Here is a 16,468-nt window from a genome sequence, read left to right on the forward strand (position 1 = left end):
TACTGAAAATCTTACTAAATGAGCCTTTTTTTTTTTTTTTTTTTTAAATGAGCCTTTTTTAATCTCATGCTAGATTTAACAGCTGGACTGTGGCGGCTGGGAAACTGTATTTCATTTTCCAGCAGGTACTATTTATGTAAACAGAGGCTTGAGAAGCATCGGTATAGAGACTCCGTCAGCCATGACCTTGGGTTTGTTAGACAGTGGGCAAGCCACACAGCTGTGTGGTTCTCAGTCAGCAGCTCTTTATTAAGAACAAAACAGATACATTACATCTTTCACCTCTCTTTGCTCTACTCTGTGGGATCTGGCAGGGTGTTGTGTTAACCTGGGAGTAAAGCATCCATTGATGCTTTAAACAATGATTCGAATGGTACTAAGAGTATTAATTAATTCCTACAACATAGCTGTCAAGGAAAGAAGAATGAGACACTGAAGGAAAATCTCTTGTGTATGAGATTATCAAACAGAGGTATATGGAGAAGGGAAGATTTGTACGAGCAAGCATTAGTAATATTGGTATCAGAAAGCAAAAATAATTAGCAGAACACACAGTTGGCCAATAATGACTCTGGAAAAAAAAAAAACAAAAACACAACAACCCTGTATTTCCTCACTCACCAATGTATAGATTTCACAATTAGTAGAGAGTAAATTCATCAACATTTTTGGGCCTTGGAATTTACACTCCACTGCGATCCATACTTTCTGCCATATAGAATAGTCACTGTCATTGTTCTGTACCTTTTGCTGATGTTAATTTCATCACAAAATCTCGTTCCATTAAATGGAGGGAATACAGAATGGAGAACCCTCAACTTGGATTTGATTGGACTCTACCACTATCAAAAGTTGTGAATTTGGGCCAGTCACATGCTAGCTTATTGGAGCTTTAGTTTTCTAGACTAAAAACTAAAGTAACAGGCTATTATGAAGATTGAATCTGATGATATATATGGAATTGTGGTGAGCATTGAATCTGACGATATATAAGAAAGCCAGTTTAAAACTGCAGAGAACTTCACCAATATCCAGGAGAAATCATTTCCTCATGAAGACCAAACACAGGACTAAGAATGAAAAGGCAACACTCACCACGTTCTTTAGGGATTGCATAAATATCTAAAAGATTTTCCATTCCTCTAAACAGCTATTCCTATTCTAGTTTCTTTCTCTTAGTTAAAATCAAGCCCTATAAATACCTATAATTAGCATGCAAAGGTTCACAAAGGTAGAAAGGTAACAAAGAGGAAGATTTTGGCCACCTACAGTCTTTTTACCAGTTTCCAAACCAGCTCATCACTTTCTCTTGAACATAAATTTTCAGTGATAATTTTATGTTTCTGACTAATATATAGAATTGTTGAATCAGGGTCAGGTGCCTGAAAATAGTATAAAATTGCATGTCAATTAAAGTTCAATAAAAACATTTCAATGATAATTCTATGTCTATAAATTTCTTCTATAAGCAAAGACCCAATACCGCAGTTTTAATGCTTTCACAGGCCAATACACACACTTATAAACCTGAAGTTTATGGCAAAACTAAGCAACTAAAATAAAGATTTGGACATTTTTCAAAGTCTCTCTTCTGAAATGCATGCACAATAAAATGCTACTATTATGGCAGCCCGGGTGGCTCAGTGGTTTAGCGCCTGCCTTCAGCCCAGGGCCTGATCCTAGAGACCCAGGGTCGAGTCCCACGTCAGCCCCCTGCATGGAGCCTGGTTCTCCCTCTGCCTGTGTCTCTGCCTCTCTCTCTCTGTGTGTCTCTCATGAGTAAATAAATAAAATCTTAAAAAAAAATGCTGCTATTATAAGTAGGTTCTACTGCTCTTATGGGCACTATAGGGTTTATTATTTTGTTTTGGGGTGTAGGCAACAGAATATCATCCTATCTATTTACAAGATGATGCTAGAATATATTTGCATACTTTCATACTGTCCCTTCATATATGGAGATACACATTATTTATAACGTACTCTCCCGATTTCTTCCAAAAGGAGTTTGGGGTACTATGCAACTCTAATAAATGGAGGCAATGAGGTGGTGCACACAGAAACACAATTTTGTAAGTCATGATATATGTAGAGAAGCCAGTATAGTGACCATGGGTGAGTAATACAATTAGCTTTGAACAACCTGGTCACAAATGGAAAAGTAAAAATGGTGACAAATTCCACAATTTTAGCATATAAAAAGAAATAATAATTTTGAAGGTCCATTAAAATTTTCTGGGTAAAAACTTATAAAAGATATTTATTATATACTTCTTTGTATAAGATACCTCAAATTATATTTATTAGACAGTATTTTCAAACATGTTGCAAAAATGTATAGTGGCTTATTTCATCTGGCCCCTGCTAAAAGTCAGGAATGAAACATAAAAGTAGGACTTAGTTAAGGGATTTTTAATAGCCACGATCAGCTAAAACTGTCCCCAAATGAAAAATTTTAATAACCCAACTAATACCCAGTAATTTTCTGCTGGTCTTTCATGATCTGAGAAACCAGGTTTCTTTCCCTGTGATGAAGTACTAGTAAGATCCTCGACAGCTCTAAACTGGGAGCAATTCTAGGGGTGCCTAGGTGGTGCAGTAAGTTAAGCGTCCAACTACTGGTTTCAGCTCAGGTTGTGATCTTGGGGTTGTGGGATTGTGCCCCATGTTGGGCTCCGCATTCAGCATGGAGTCTGCTGGAGATTTTCCCTCCCTCTCTGCCCCTCCCAGCTGCTCTCCTTCTCAAATAAATAAAATAAATCTTAAAAAAAAAATATCTTGGAGCAATTCTATACCTCCCATTCTACTCACAAAATTTTCAGGCACAATTTTTAATAATTTGTCTTATTTCTAAGCCATATATTCTGATTTGAGGTTCATAAAATATAATCATGACATCTATAAGATACCAAACAATTGGAGAAAAAGAAAACTATTCATCCTTGCAATTTTATTCAGCTGCAAAAGTATTTGCAGAGTTCCAGGAGGGTTCCTGGAACTATCTTTTCTTCGGCCATGAGAGCAATTTGAATAATTTGAATTATCAGGTTTTTAAACACTTTTACTTTAAATACTTTATTCCAAAGAAAACTATTTACTTTCAAGGTAGAACAATGAAAAGGTTGGGCAAAACAATGTGAAACTAAAGAAAATAATACTATTCACAACTATCATTAATAAGCCAGAGTATATAATATTAAATCTTCCTTTCTACATATATACCCAAAAAAATTTTCACAAAGTAGAATCATAACATAAAATATCTTTTATTTTTAACATTTAACAAAACAAATGTACTTTCTTCAAGTTAATAGTGTTCTCTATACAGTATGTTACTTTATACCAAGATTTGAGACTGAGCCCTAAGACACAACACATAAATTTAGTAAAGTCAAAATATCTAAAATAAGTTATTTTCTGCCCCAAATAAGTCTCCTCTTCCAACTCTTCTGTTTTGTTAGACAGTTTCTCTTTCACCAGTTTCCTCGGCAAGAAACCTCAGTCATGCTTTACTCCTTCCTTTCCTTTGCCCCTTGTGTTCCATCGGTCAAAAATCCTGTTACTTAACATCTCTGACACACCATTAATACTTTTTTTTTTCTCTTTGATTTCTACTTCAGTGACATAAATCCTGGCCTTTTTGTCCTCCCTATGCACTCTTAGGACTCTTAGGATAATCTCTACTATCTTTTGTTTCTGTATTCAATTCATTCATTTTCTCTACTCAAAATGTTTTAGGAACTTTCTATTTCTCTTAGGATTTATTTCCCTGATTTTCCCTATTTTCCAATCTCTACTCTCCCAGTGGGTAGCCTCTATTCCCACCACTCCAGAGTTTTCTAGGTCCTAGGAGCAGTGGCATGAGAGGTACAGAAAAGGAAGGAAGGAAGGAAGGAAGGAAGGAAGGAAGGAAGGAAGGAAGGAAGGAAGATACTCCCTGTTGTAGAAGCACACAACATTAGCAATATTTCAAGTCATGAGAAATTTGTTCATAACCATCTCCCTTTCTGTAACTTCCTTTGTATTCTCTTCCAGGAATCACCGGCTGCCCCAAAGCCCACCTTAGCATGTTTCTTTGGAGAATTAGGGAAGGAGAGCCTTCCTTCTCTCCCATGCTCCATAGTTATAAAGCAAGCTCTCAGTATAGCTGATTTCAGCTAAATGTTAAAAGGAAAGGTATCAAACTTAAACTCCCACTAAGGTACCTTCTGAAGCCATGTAGAGTTTCCCTGATTAGTAATAATATATTTCCATGTGGCATATTTCAGATAGAAAAAGGTGTAAAAACTTCCAGGCAGTGTGTTTGAGTTGCTTAGGGACAGACTCACAGCTTTGGTCTTGAAGAATATTTGGGGGCAGGATGGCTATGTCTGAGTGTTTGTAAGATGGGGGCTGCCCTCCACCTCTACTCCCTCAATGACTGTGTGTTCCATTATTGGGGGAAAAATGTGTCTACAGAATCCTAAATTGCATCAAGTCCCAAACCAATCAGAGCAGGACTTATGTGGCTGATGTCTTGGCGACATCGATTCTGTATTTCTCTTGTTGGCCAAAGGCATTTGGCACTTTACAGATCTCAAGAAGTTCATAATAAAGAGATTTTAGAACCTGGGAGAGGGTGATGTTACAGTCATGGGCTTGTCTGGCTGTTTGCCAGAGGGAAGCTAGAAGCTGCCTTGAAACCATTGGCTCTCTCCCCATTCCCACACTGCTACAGCAAAAGCAGGAATGGGTAAGTTTCCCACCCACCCAGGCCCCCTCATGATATTGTCATTTGCTGTTCCTCTTGCCCTATCAAGAGCACTCTGGCTAACAATATCCTCACAAATCCTGAAGCTGTCAATCTGAAACTGGTCCCTGTAAATGAGTATTTACATTTGTAGGAGAGACACAAAACCTTGCATTATCTGCTCCTTCCTGCACTTGCTATTTTCTTGGCACGCGCCACTTAGTTCCTTGCAAGATTTTGGGGCCTTGGCACTCAGCAGAGGTGGTAGCCTTCCAGTTCTCTCACTTGGTGGTTGCCAACAGGAAACATCATTGGGCTTTCCGGTGCACTAATTGGCTTGGTGATGCAAGGTGTTCCTGCAGCATTTCCTATCGAAGATCATGCACTCCCAAGGAAAGATTTTTTTCCACCAAGTTAGCACAAGCCTGCTTTGAGATTTTCTGTGCTTCTTGGTATAGAAAGAACTATCAAACTGTCTTAAGTCTGAGTCAGTCCTTTGAATTATTTACCTTCATTTCTTTGTAAGTATTTCACTAGTGGCAAATTCTCTTTGGTTTCACAAACAGAAGATTTAAACTCATTCCTAAAGGAAAGTTTGTAGGATAAGAGGAAATTTGACCTGGTGGAGAATATATGCACTTGCATAACTCATATACATAAAATATGACATCTATATGTACACACACATATTTGTATATGTCTCAATTGTGGGAGCTTTTTATTTCTTTCATATGGGGCTAATAAAATTTACTTCCAGTATTCTATAACGTAAATTAGGGCGTGATATTATTGGTTTACATACACCACAGTGATTGATAGACTGTGGGCTAATGAGGAAAGTCAATCTTATGGACTGACATACTGTACTATGTGGCAAAGACAAAGGTATTCTCTAGCCCATTCATATGTGAAAAGCTAAGTGAAAAAAACCTAACTGCATATAACTAATGTCATTATGAGATTGAAAGTAGAGTCATATCTCAATTGGGCTTCATTTTTTTAAAGGTTTTTTAAAAATTTATTTATTTATGAGAGGGAGAGAGAGAGAGAGAGAGAGAGAGGCAGAGACACAGGCAGAGGGAGAAGCAGGCTCCATGCAGGGAGCCTGATGTAGGACTTGATGCTGGGTCTCCAGGATCACACCCCGGGCTGAAGGCGGTACTAAACTGCTGAGCCACCGGGGCTGCCCTGAGCATATTTTTTTATACTAAAATTAACCAGATACTCAGGCTAATATTGAAAATTAGAACTAAAAGAAATAAAACTAGAAAAGACTTTCAAAGTTACCCACTTGAACCCTACCTCGTTGTGGCTACTTAACTATTCATTACATGGAATTGTTAAGAGTGAACTTTCTTTATTCAAATTCTATTTTTTAAAAATAAGAGCAGTAATTCTAATCTCCATTGACATCGATGTAAGTACATGTCATTCCACCCAAGTCTTTACTAAGAATTTTGAAAAAAAAATGGTAAATGAGTATTAAGTAATGTTAAGAAATCACAGTGTAAGTACCCAATCATAATGTAAAAATTCAAGAGTTCTTAATATCTGAGAGAGACCAGAATAAAGACTTCTAGACATTATATATCTGAATGTTGTTAACATCTTATATATCTGTATTACCATTGTGCTTGCTAATTTACCAAAGGTTCTTCTCTCCAAACAGTTTTTAGGATAAAATAGATGATCTAACCTCTTCTGGTTCACTGCTACTCATTTTTCCTTTTTGTCACCTGGAGGTGGCGATCAGGAATGCAGTGGTTGTTTGAGCACATTCCTAAGAAGCATGGGCCGGAAACAAGGGGAGAGGGTCCTGGCATGTATTCCACTGATGGATTTGAGTTTAGTCACTCCTGGGAAATAGGATGTTAATGATTCAAGATACTTGTCCTGGCTAACCTTTACTCCCTTGAAAAGAAAGGCCAGTATTGCCCTCTCTTCCCTGCTCCCTCAACCCCAAATTCAGAAAGGAAGAGAAATGGAGAAATGTTTGACTTTACTCCCTATGGCTCAAAAATGCTAGTTCTCAAGTATTTTAATAGTTTACCTCTAACTCCCTCATGTAGTTTGAGACTGAACCCTTCCAAGATAGGTGCCCAGTTTTTCCTTAAAATAATCCCAAGATTATACACATTTTTAAAGATTTATTTATTTATTTGAGAGAGAGATAGAAGAGAAAGAGAGTGCTCCAGGAGGGGCAGAGGGAGAGAATCCCAAGAAGACCCCCTGCTGAGTGGGGAGTTCAAGGACATAGGTCTCAATCCAATAACCTGGAGATCACAACCTGGAAGTGAAACCAAGGGCTGGACACCCAACCAACTGGGCCATCCAGGAACCCCAGACTGTGCATTTAAAAAAAAAAAAAGTTACACTCCTTAGTACATTTTACTTTATGGGATTTGTGTTCTTGCTTTTGTAGTAGGACTAATGCATTCATAAAGAAAGTAAGCTTATAATGCAATTTGTTGCCGTAAATGTGTTAGTCTTTGACTAATAAATGAATGAAACACTTCTGCGAAAACTCGGAACATGTTACAAGGCTCATGAGTATGTTCACTAAACCTCACTCTTGTAAGCACCATCCTGTGAGGGAAAGACTCCCATAGCTGGAATTCATGAAATGTATGTCTTTTGTCCAAACAACTCAGTTCAAGAAAACTCCAGCCTAAAAGAAGAAAGGAAGTAATAACCCTTGACAGAAATCCTCACAAGTACTAACAGTAACAGTGTGCACATTCCAGAATATTTACCCAGAATCTTATTTTCTGAAACAATAAAAAAAGAAAGAAAGAAAGAAAGAAAGAAAGAAAGAAAGAAAGAAAGAAGAAAGAAAGAAAGAAAGAAAGAAAGAAAGAAAGAAAGAAAGAAAGAAAGAAAGAAAGAAAGAAAGAAAAAGAAAGAAAGAAAGAAGAAAGCAAGCCAGGTGACTAAATTGCTGTATGGACATTTGTAGGACACATTACATTTTGCTGTTATGATAGAGGATAGAATAACTGGAACTCAGCAGCACTCTCTAGTTATTGTTCTACATTTATGAACTTCCTCATTTGTTGTGAAATCAAACAACTTGACATTTTGATGGGGAAAATTTATTTCCCAGAGAATGCAGCTAGATGACAAAATATTGCACACAAAATCATTTCCCCGGTTCCATGTTTGCTATTCTGTGCTACTTTCATCAGGAAAAACTTTATAATCAATTGGCATGCCCCATGAAAAGAGGAAGTGCTTTCCAAAAATGGAAAACACTTTTTCCTACACAAGAGAAGATAAACTTAGAAATTTTTTTTTTCCTCGATAGTATCATGTAAGATTTGGAAAATTTCTGAGAAAGTAGTGGTGGAGTCAGAAATCAATTGTTCCACCAGGTGAGTTCAAATGCCATCAAAAACCAAGTCTATTAAAGGAATGTATCCTCTGACTTTGATTTTGAAATATATATTGAAATAAAGTATATGAACTGAGAAAGTCACCTAAAATGTCTGCCAACCAGAATACTGTGGCCTGCGTAGTAAGCTATTAGCAGCCTCCAGAATATGGATAATGAATTTGTGGCATATTTTTATGCCAAATTTGAGTAATAGATGTCCTAGGCTTAAAATAGTAATGTGCTTCTGAAAGGAAAAACAATTAGCTTTAGCTTGTTTTTCATCAGGAGCCTGAAATATTGATAGAAAAACTGGCCAAATCAGCAGCTAGACAAGGGAATGAGTCACATGTTCCATTCTTAATTTTACTTCAGAACTTTTATATAAGGACCTGAAGCAGTAAGGAAACTAGGACAATATCTTCAGTCTTCAGGACAACAGGCTCCTGAACAGGTGCACACCAAGACTTCTTTCATTTATTAAAAGGAGTCAAATTTATAACGATCCATGCACCCCTACGCATATGGCAGCATCATATACAATAGCGAAGATATGGAAGCAGCCTAAGTGTCTAAAAATAGATGAATGGATAAAGAAAATGTGGTGCGCACACACACACACACACACACACACACACTGGAATATCACTCAGCTAGAAAAATGAATGAAATCTTGCCATTTGCAACAACATGAGTGGATCAAGAGGGTATGATGCTAAGTGAAAGAAGTCAGAGAAAGACAAATACCATATGATCTCATTTACATGCGTAATCTAAAAAATGAAACAAATGAATAAACAAATGAATAAACAGACTCTTAACTCTGGAGAACAAACTGGTGGCTGCCAGAGGGGAGGTGGGTGGAGAGATGTGCTGGGAATTAAAGAGCAGTCTTACCACGATGGGCACTGACCAATGTACAGAATTGTTGAATCATTGTATTGTACATCGGGCCCTGATATAACACTGTATGTTAATTTTGGGGGAAAAAAAGTAAAATTTATGGAATCTGAAAGCTAAGGAGAGAGTCAAACTAGGGAAGGAGAAAAATCACAAGCTATGTGAGCAGTAAAGAATGTAAAATGGTAGGAATATCAAGAGGTAGGAGAGATCTAAAAGGGAACATACTGGCTATCAAATTTATCTGAAAACTTAAAATCCTTTGAAAAAGTCACTTTAATAACACAGTCTACCGTTGGCCTGTCTGCAGTTTTCAGCCATTGTGCTGGAGTGAAATGACCTCTGCTTTGGTGTAACATCATTTGAGATTGGATTCACACTGGCACTTTCTGGCTCTTCCACATTCCACTGGCACTTTCTGGCTCTGCCTTCTCCCCAAAGAGCCTGGGGAATATTGAAAAAGAAAACCAGAGCTGGCGGCATCACAATACCGGACTTCAAGTTGCACTACAAAGCTGTGATCATCAAGACTGTGTGGTCCTGGCACTAAAACAAACATATAGATTAATGGAACAGAATCCAGAATCCAGAAATGGGCCCTCAACTCTATGGTCAACTAATATTCGACAAAGCAGGAAAGACTATCCACTGGAGAAAGGACAGTCTCTTCAATAAATGGTGCTGGGAAAATTGGACAGCCACGTACAGAAGAATGAAACTGGACCATTCTCTTACACCAGACACAAAGATAAACTCAAAATGGTTGAAAGAGCTAAATGTGAGACAAGAATCCATCAAAATCCTAGAGGAGAACACAGGCAACACCCTATTTGAACTTGGCCACGGCAACTTCTTGCAAGATACATCCATGAAGGTAAGAGAAACAAAAGCAAAAATGAACTATTGGGACTTCATCAAGATAAGAAGCTTCTGCACAGCAAAAGAAATAGTCAACAAAACTAAACGACAACCTACAGAATGGGAGAAGATGTTTGCAAATGACGTATCAGATAAAGGGCTAGTATCCAAGATCTATAAAGAACTTCTTAAACTCAACAGCAAAGAAACAAACAATCCAATCATGAAATAGGCAAAAGACATGAACAGAAATTTCATCAAAGGAGACATAGACATGGCCAACAAGCACATGAGAAATTGCTCCGCATGACTGGCCATCAGGGAAATTCAAATAAAAACCACAATGAGATACCACCTCACACCAGTGAGAATGGTGAACATTAACAAGACAGGAAACAACAAATGTTGGAGACGATGTGGAGAAAGGGGACCCTCTTGCACTGTTGGTGGGAATGTGACCTGGTGCAGCCACTCTGGAAAACTGTGTGGAGGCTCCTCAAAGAGTTAACAACGGATCTGCCCTACAAACCAGCATTTGCACTGCTGGGGACTTACCCCAAAGATACAGATACAGTGAAAAGCTGGGACACCTGCACCCCGAGGTTTATAGCAGCAATGCCCACAACAGCCAAACTGTGGAAGGAGCCTTGGTGTCCATCGAAAGATGAATGGATAAAGAAGCTGTGGTCCATGCATACAATGGAATATTTCTCAGCCATCAGAAACGACGAATACCCACCATTTGCTTCAACGTGGATGGAACTGGAGGGTATTATGCTGAGTGAAGTAAGTCAATCGGAGAAGGACAAACATTATATGGTCTCATTCATTTGGGGAATATAAAAAATAGGGCAACCTGGGTGGCTCATCGGTTTAGTGCTGCCTTCAGCCCAGGGCATGATCCTGGAGACCCGGGATCGAGTCCCGCGCCAGGCTCCCTGCGTGGAGCCTGCTTCTCCCTCTGTCTGTGTCTCTGCCTCTCTCTCTCTGTCTCTGTCATGAATAAATAAATAAAATCTTTTTAAAAAAAGGAAAATAAAAAATAGTGAAAGGGATTATAGGGGAAAGGAGAGAAAATGAATGGGAAATATCTGAGAGGGTGATGGAATGTGAGAGACTCCTAACTCTGGGAAACAAACAAGGGGTAGTGGAAAGGGAGGTGGGTAGGGGGACAGGGTGACTGGTTTTGGAGGTGATTGGTTGACGGGCACTGAGAGGGACACTTGATGGGATGAGCACTGGGTATTATACTATATGTTGGCAAATCGAACCCCAATGAAAAAATATACAAAAAAAATGATGCCTTATTACCCATTTCTTTACCTTCATCTGTCTAAAGGCTCTATTTAATACATATTGCCACACGGATTGGGTAAGGTATTATGTGTGAAAACACAGAGCCCCGGGCCTGGCACCTCCAAGTACTGAAGAATAACGTTTCTATTTCTAGGGCCTGTTTCTCCATTAGGAATCACCTGGCTTTCTCCAAGGTTACAGGGAGAAGCCAAAAACCATTTGCCCTAACTGCCACCTGGTGGCCCCATAAAATAGTTTTAGAATCCGTGGGCAGACAGCGGGGTTAGAAGAGGAGCTATTAGGATGCACATGGCACAGAGATGAGAAGTGTCACTTTCCTTCCTATGTGGAAAGGTACAGAGAAGGTATTAGACTAAGGAAGTGGGTAGATACAAGGAAAATATTTAAATAAAGAGGTACAGTCCAGTCCGTAACTGATTTGTAACTGATTTGTCCACTTGCTAATGGAAAACTCTTTGGCAGAGTTAATAGCTCTCGGGAAATGGCAGGTTTTCTGTTCACTGGAAAATATGCTTACTGGGCAATGTCACGGACAATGCCATGTGACACAGGCTCCCAAAGGAAAACTCAATTTTAGGTGCTGGTCTTCGGATTGGAAAAAATTTCTGTTATTTCCACATTTCTTTTCTTTTCTCTTTTAAAGATTATTTATTTATTCATCAGAGACACAGAGAGAGGCAGAGACACAGACAAAGGGAGAAACAGGCTCCCCTAGGGGAGTCTGATGCAGGACTTGATCCCGGAACCCCAGGATCACACCCTGAGTGAACGGCAAGATGTTCAACCACTGAACCACCCAGGCATCCCATTGTTTCCACATTTCTTTAGCAATGCACAGTACTTTACATTGCCACAGTACCTAGCATTTTATTTTATTTTATATTTTTTAAAGATTTTCTTTATTTATTCATGAGAGACACAGAGGGAGAGGGAGAGACATAGGCAGAGGGAGAAGCAGGCTCCGTGCAGGGAGCCTGATGAGGAACTCGATCCCAGGACCCTGGGATCATGACCTGAGCCTGAGCCAAAGGCAGATGCTTAACCACTGAGCCATCCAAGTGCTCCTGCAGTGGCCCTTTCAATACTTCTCTTTCATACTGCTTTTTTATTGTTCTGCTTCTCTCTCATCTTCTGACGCTGACTCAAAGAATTGTGTTCTTGCAAGGCACTTTGGTGAACCTTTCTTTCAATGATCTCACTTACAGGGCTGGTTATGGAGGCCAGAGCTTTCGAGGGAGAGTCCGGTGTTTCCAGTTCCCCTGCCTCCCTGGCCACTGAGCTTTCCAGAGTCACTTCCATCTCACTTCTTTCTCGATCCTATTTCTTCTCTTCCTCTCTCAAAGTGCTCTGGATCTCCTCCTCAGAATAAGCTGCTGCTCATTGTTCTTACAACTGTGGTTGGTTTATACCTAGACTTCTCTACCACCAGCTTCCCTTTCCTGCCCTTCCCTCTTGAATCCATTAACTTTTTTCTCTCAAGGCTTCTTTGGGGTCTCTTCGAACTGCAGACACTAGAGGGCAACATGATCACACACAGCTGACAAGGACAAGGGATGGCCTCTGAAGCAGGAGCACAGAAGGTGTAAAGATATGTAACAGTGAATCAGATGTGTACACAACTATTTACAAAAGCCCACTCACTTATATTGGCCCTTTTAACCTTAAAAAAATAGAGACAGACAAGGTCAAGTATTATTCTGTATTTTCAAGAAAAGAAGGAAACCAAGGTTCTTAGAGGTTAAGTGACTTGCCCAAGGTCATGGAAATAGCATCGTATGTCCTCCTGTTGAGTGACATTGAAAATTCTGGTGGAAAACTTGAAAATGCTTTTCTATTTTTTCCAAGATTTAAACCTAATTGTAGCAAGGTATTTATATGTCTTTGTAATGCAATCAAAGGGAAACTCCAAATTATTTCACATTAACACAAAGTATCAGCTGCACTGTACCTTCCATTCAGAGGAAAATTGTTTCTTGCTTTAAGAAAATGGATTTATTTAAACATTCTATAAAGGCCCTTTATTAATATCTTGTCCAAAAAATCAGAAATTGGATTACCTTTTCTGTAATTGTCAGGTGTTTTCTATTTATGCTCGTTTTCTCTTCAATATGATTTCTTCGGCAAACAAATGCATGCTATTTTCTCCTATCTGGCATCCGAAGCAAAGGAAAACAGATAACAACACAGTTTCCCATTAGGAAATATCTGATCTTTGAGAGAATGCCATTGTTTTTCTTCTGTCTGTGACTGACTGAATACCTTGGATACAAGTTGTTCTCACATTGGCAACATTGCTTATTTGCTTGGTGTCACAGCAAAACGGAATTAGAATCTATTTATATAAGCAAATCTGTCAAACCGTTTTGCTTGATCACTTTCTCCTAATTTTTGACAGAGTGGTTCCCTCCAAGTGGTCTCACCTTGTACCTGGTGATGGCACATGAAAATTCTGTGTCCAGGGATCCAGAAGATTCAGAAGACTCCACAGACAAGTGTGATGGTTGCAAAAGTAGTAAAGAATATATGAAAGGAATCGATGGAGATGTAATCAAAGATTTTCATAGCTGACAGATAAATGGTGCAATTAAAAATTTGAAAAGACAAAAGCTGTGGGCTGGCTGAATGGCTTTGAAGAAGATGGACCTACCCTGATGTGTCTGGGGAAGAGCAGAGAAAACAGGATTCATAGTGGGTCAACATTTCTTCGTCCTTACTGCTTCAAGGGATTAAAGTTTGAAAGATTCATTTCACAAATTAAACCTTGCAAATAATGAAAATTTTAACTAGCAGTTACATAGAATCTTCTAAATTCCAAATGCTTTACAGTAACACTTCCCCATGGCATTCTGGAGAGGCAGGAAAGGAATGAGTTAAGAAATAGAGAGATTAAGTTCAAAAAAGCTTTGTAAGAGCTCCTGTATTCATTTTCATTTTAAAATCTTTTTAAAAATCTCTTTTTTACATAGAGCTAGCACTTTGCAGGAATGTGAAGTCAAGCAGTATTTCCAGAAAAATCTTTTGAGACTCTTGTGTATAAATACTAAATACTACTGAAAAGATATATACACATAACCATGGCTTCTTTGTGGCCTGAAAGAAGTATGTGTGTGTGTGTGTGTATGTGTGTGTGTGTATGTGTCCCTTATTGGCATATTAGCTTAATTGTGAAAATGTGAAAAGAATCCTTTTTGCATGGGGAAAAGGACAAATGCATTTTGGTAATAAAGATCTGAATTACAAAAAGGTAAAGAATTACAAATGTGAGAGTAGGAACCTGTTACATATAAACAGAACACTAAATATCCTTGAGAACAAAAAAATATGAAAGTGTATATTCATTTTTTCCCCTTTAGACTGATTTCTTTAAAAAAATACGACTCTTTTCTAGCAATGCCAACACAATAGATTGATTCATGTACTCATATTTAAATCTACAATGACAACAAAAAATGCTGATGAGCATCCAATAGTCAGTACCCAATCAATATATGCTGCTATCACCTTCATTTTTGTTGGAAGAAAACAAAACAAAAAGATTAAGTTACTCCCTAAGAATTTACTATTTTTATTGTGATTTACTGCCTAAAAACAATATGACAATAAAGCTGTAATTATCTACAGCTCTTGAGTAAGAGATTAGTTCTCCAAGAATATCTATTTCTATTTATGTGTCCCACTTCAACATTACTAAAGCTTACCTTATTATTTTTAGTTAGTTTTTTTTTTTTTTTGCTATGATTCTGAACATATGAGTCAAACACATTTAGAGGTAATACAATCTTCCAAAGGCAGCTCTTTGCCCATATTTTCAACCTTATCCAGAGGTTAATTCTCTATATGAGGGAGGAAAGAAAGCAGGTCCCATTTCTCCACTGTGCATCAAGCTGGGTAAAGCCTTATTTCATCTACCACGCAAGGAATGACAAAATGCATACTAGCTAAACATCGTTTTGCCGTAGGTCTCCGCGTAGCTATAGCTCATCTGAGATTTGCATCTCAATTTTCTGCAGAAGCTACAATACAATAACAATATATAGATAAGAAAGTATTCATTACTCTTATTTTTTAAAAGTAATTAAGCAAAATCATTTCTTTTTTCATGAGTCCATAGACGGTAGGTTAAAACTCCCGATGGAGGAGGATTGGCTGCCACGATGGTACTGTTGGCTAGCACTCTTTGAACAGATAAGTCTCATTATTGTTTATATATATATAAACAATATATATTTAACATAACATATATACCTATATGTTTAATATATATTTAATATATATCATAAACAAGTATCTAATATATAACAATGTATATCTCATTGTTTTATATATTGTTTATATATAAATTCATGATATATAATCATATATATAATCATATATATTATACATTTTATATATATATATAATCACGAATTCATTTTATTTATTTATTTTTTTAAGATGTTATGTAAGAGAGAGAAGCAGGCTCCCTGCGGGGAGCCCTATGCGCACTGGATGCCAGACCCGGGATGACGCCCGGAGCCCAAGGCAGCCGCTCAACCACTGAGCCCCCCCCCCCCCCCGCCAGGCATCACATTATCACGAGTTTAGAATGTGTTAGAAAGCGTGCTTTGCGCCCTGTGACGGATTGCATATTGCTGCTGTGATTCTTTATGGTAAAAAGCCCCAGGTTCCCAGCATCCGGAGCAGAGCGGGCTCGGCTCCCCCGGAGGCACGGAGGCGCGCAGGGGCTGGGATTCCCTCCCGCCAGCGGCAGCGACGTCACGGGCAGCTCCTCGGCTCGGCGGCGGGGGCTGGAGCGCGGGAGGCGGCGGGCGCGCCGGGAGGGGCGTCGCTGGGAATTTCCAGGGAAACACTGCAGCAGATGGCCTGCCTGGCTGAGCTTCAGTGACACATCTGCAGCACGGCTGGTGGGAAGGATATTTTCGGAAAATCTATGCTCTCTCAGGTCCAGCTAGTTCTGAGATATATATATATATATATATAATCTCAATGTTTTTATCCCCCCCTCAACTTCTTTTATTGCTGAAAATGAGGTTTCTATTTTTGTTGCAGGGACAGTATGTGAAGGATCCCAAGCCACTCACCAATGCTACACCCTGCGTGCCCCCCCCCCCCCCCCAAAGGCAGCCCCTGCGCTTTCTTTCTGCCAGTTACATTATGCAGGCTGTCAAGGTGGCCCGTGGAATACAAGGGCAAATGTTGCTAAGGTAACAGGATTGAAAACCTGTCTGCAGAAGCAGATGCTTTATAACCTGGGGTTTCCCTCATTTGCATTTAAAGGCTCCAGAGCAATAGCC

At 38.9% G+C, this 16,468-nt stretch overlaps 1 protein-coding gene and 1 long non-coding RNA gene across 7 annotated transcripts in view; one reads left to right on the plus strand and one right to left on the minus strand.

Moving 5' to 3' along the window:
• The window catches only part of LOC112645079 (uncharacterized), a 51,330-nt gene extending 36,548 nt beyond the window's left edge, over positions 1–14,782 (plus strand). Inside the window, exon 4 of one of the 2 annotated variants that reach the window (XR_003126965.3) lies at positions 13,570–14,782. This is a non-coding gene — a long non-coding RNA (uncharacterized LOC112645079). Of the gene's footprint in view, positions 1–9,309; positions 12,033–13,569 lie in introns of those variants that run through there. The other variant, XR_007402778.1, reaches the window with a different exon arrangement.
• The window catches only part of NRG1 (neuregulin 1), a 1,071,954-nt gene that overhangs the window by 483,888 nt on the left and 571,598 nt on the right, over positions 1–16,468 (minus strand). The window lies entirely within an intron of this gene.

This window comes from Canis lupus, chromosome 16 (assembly GCF_003254725.2).
Source record: "Canis lupus dingo isolate Sandy chromosome 16, ASM325472v2, whole genome shotgun sequence".
Taxonomy (NCBI): Eukaryota; Metazoa; Chordata; class Mammalia; order Carnivora; family Canidae; genus Canis; species Canis lupus.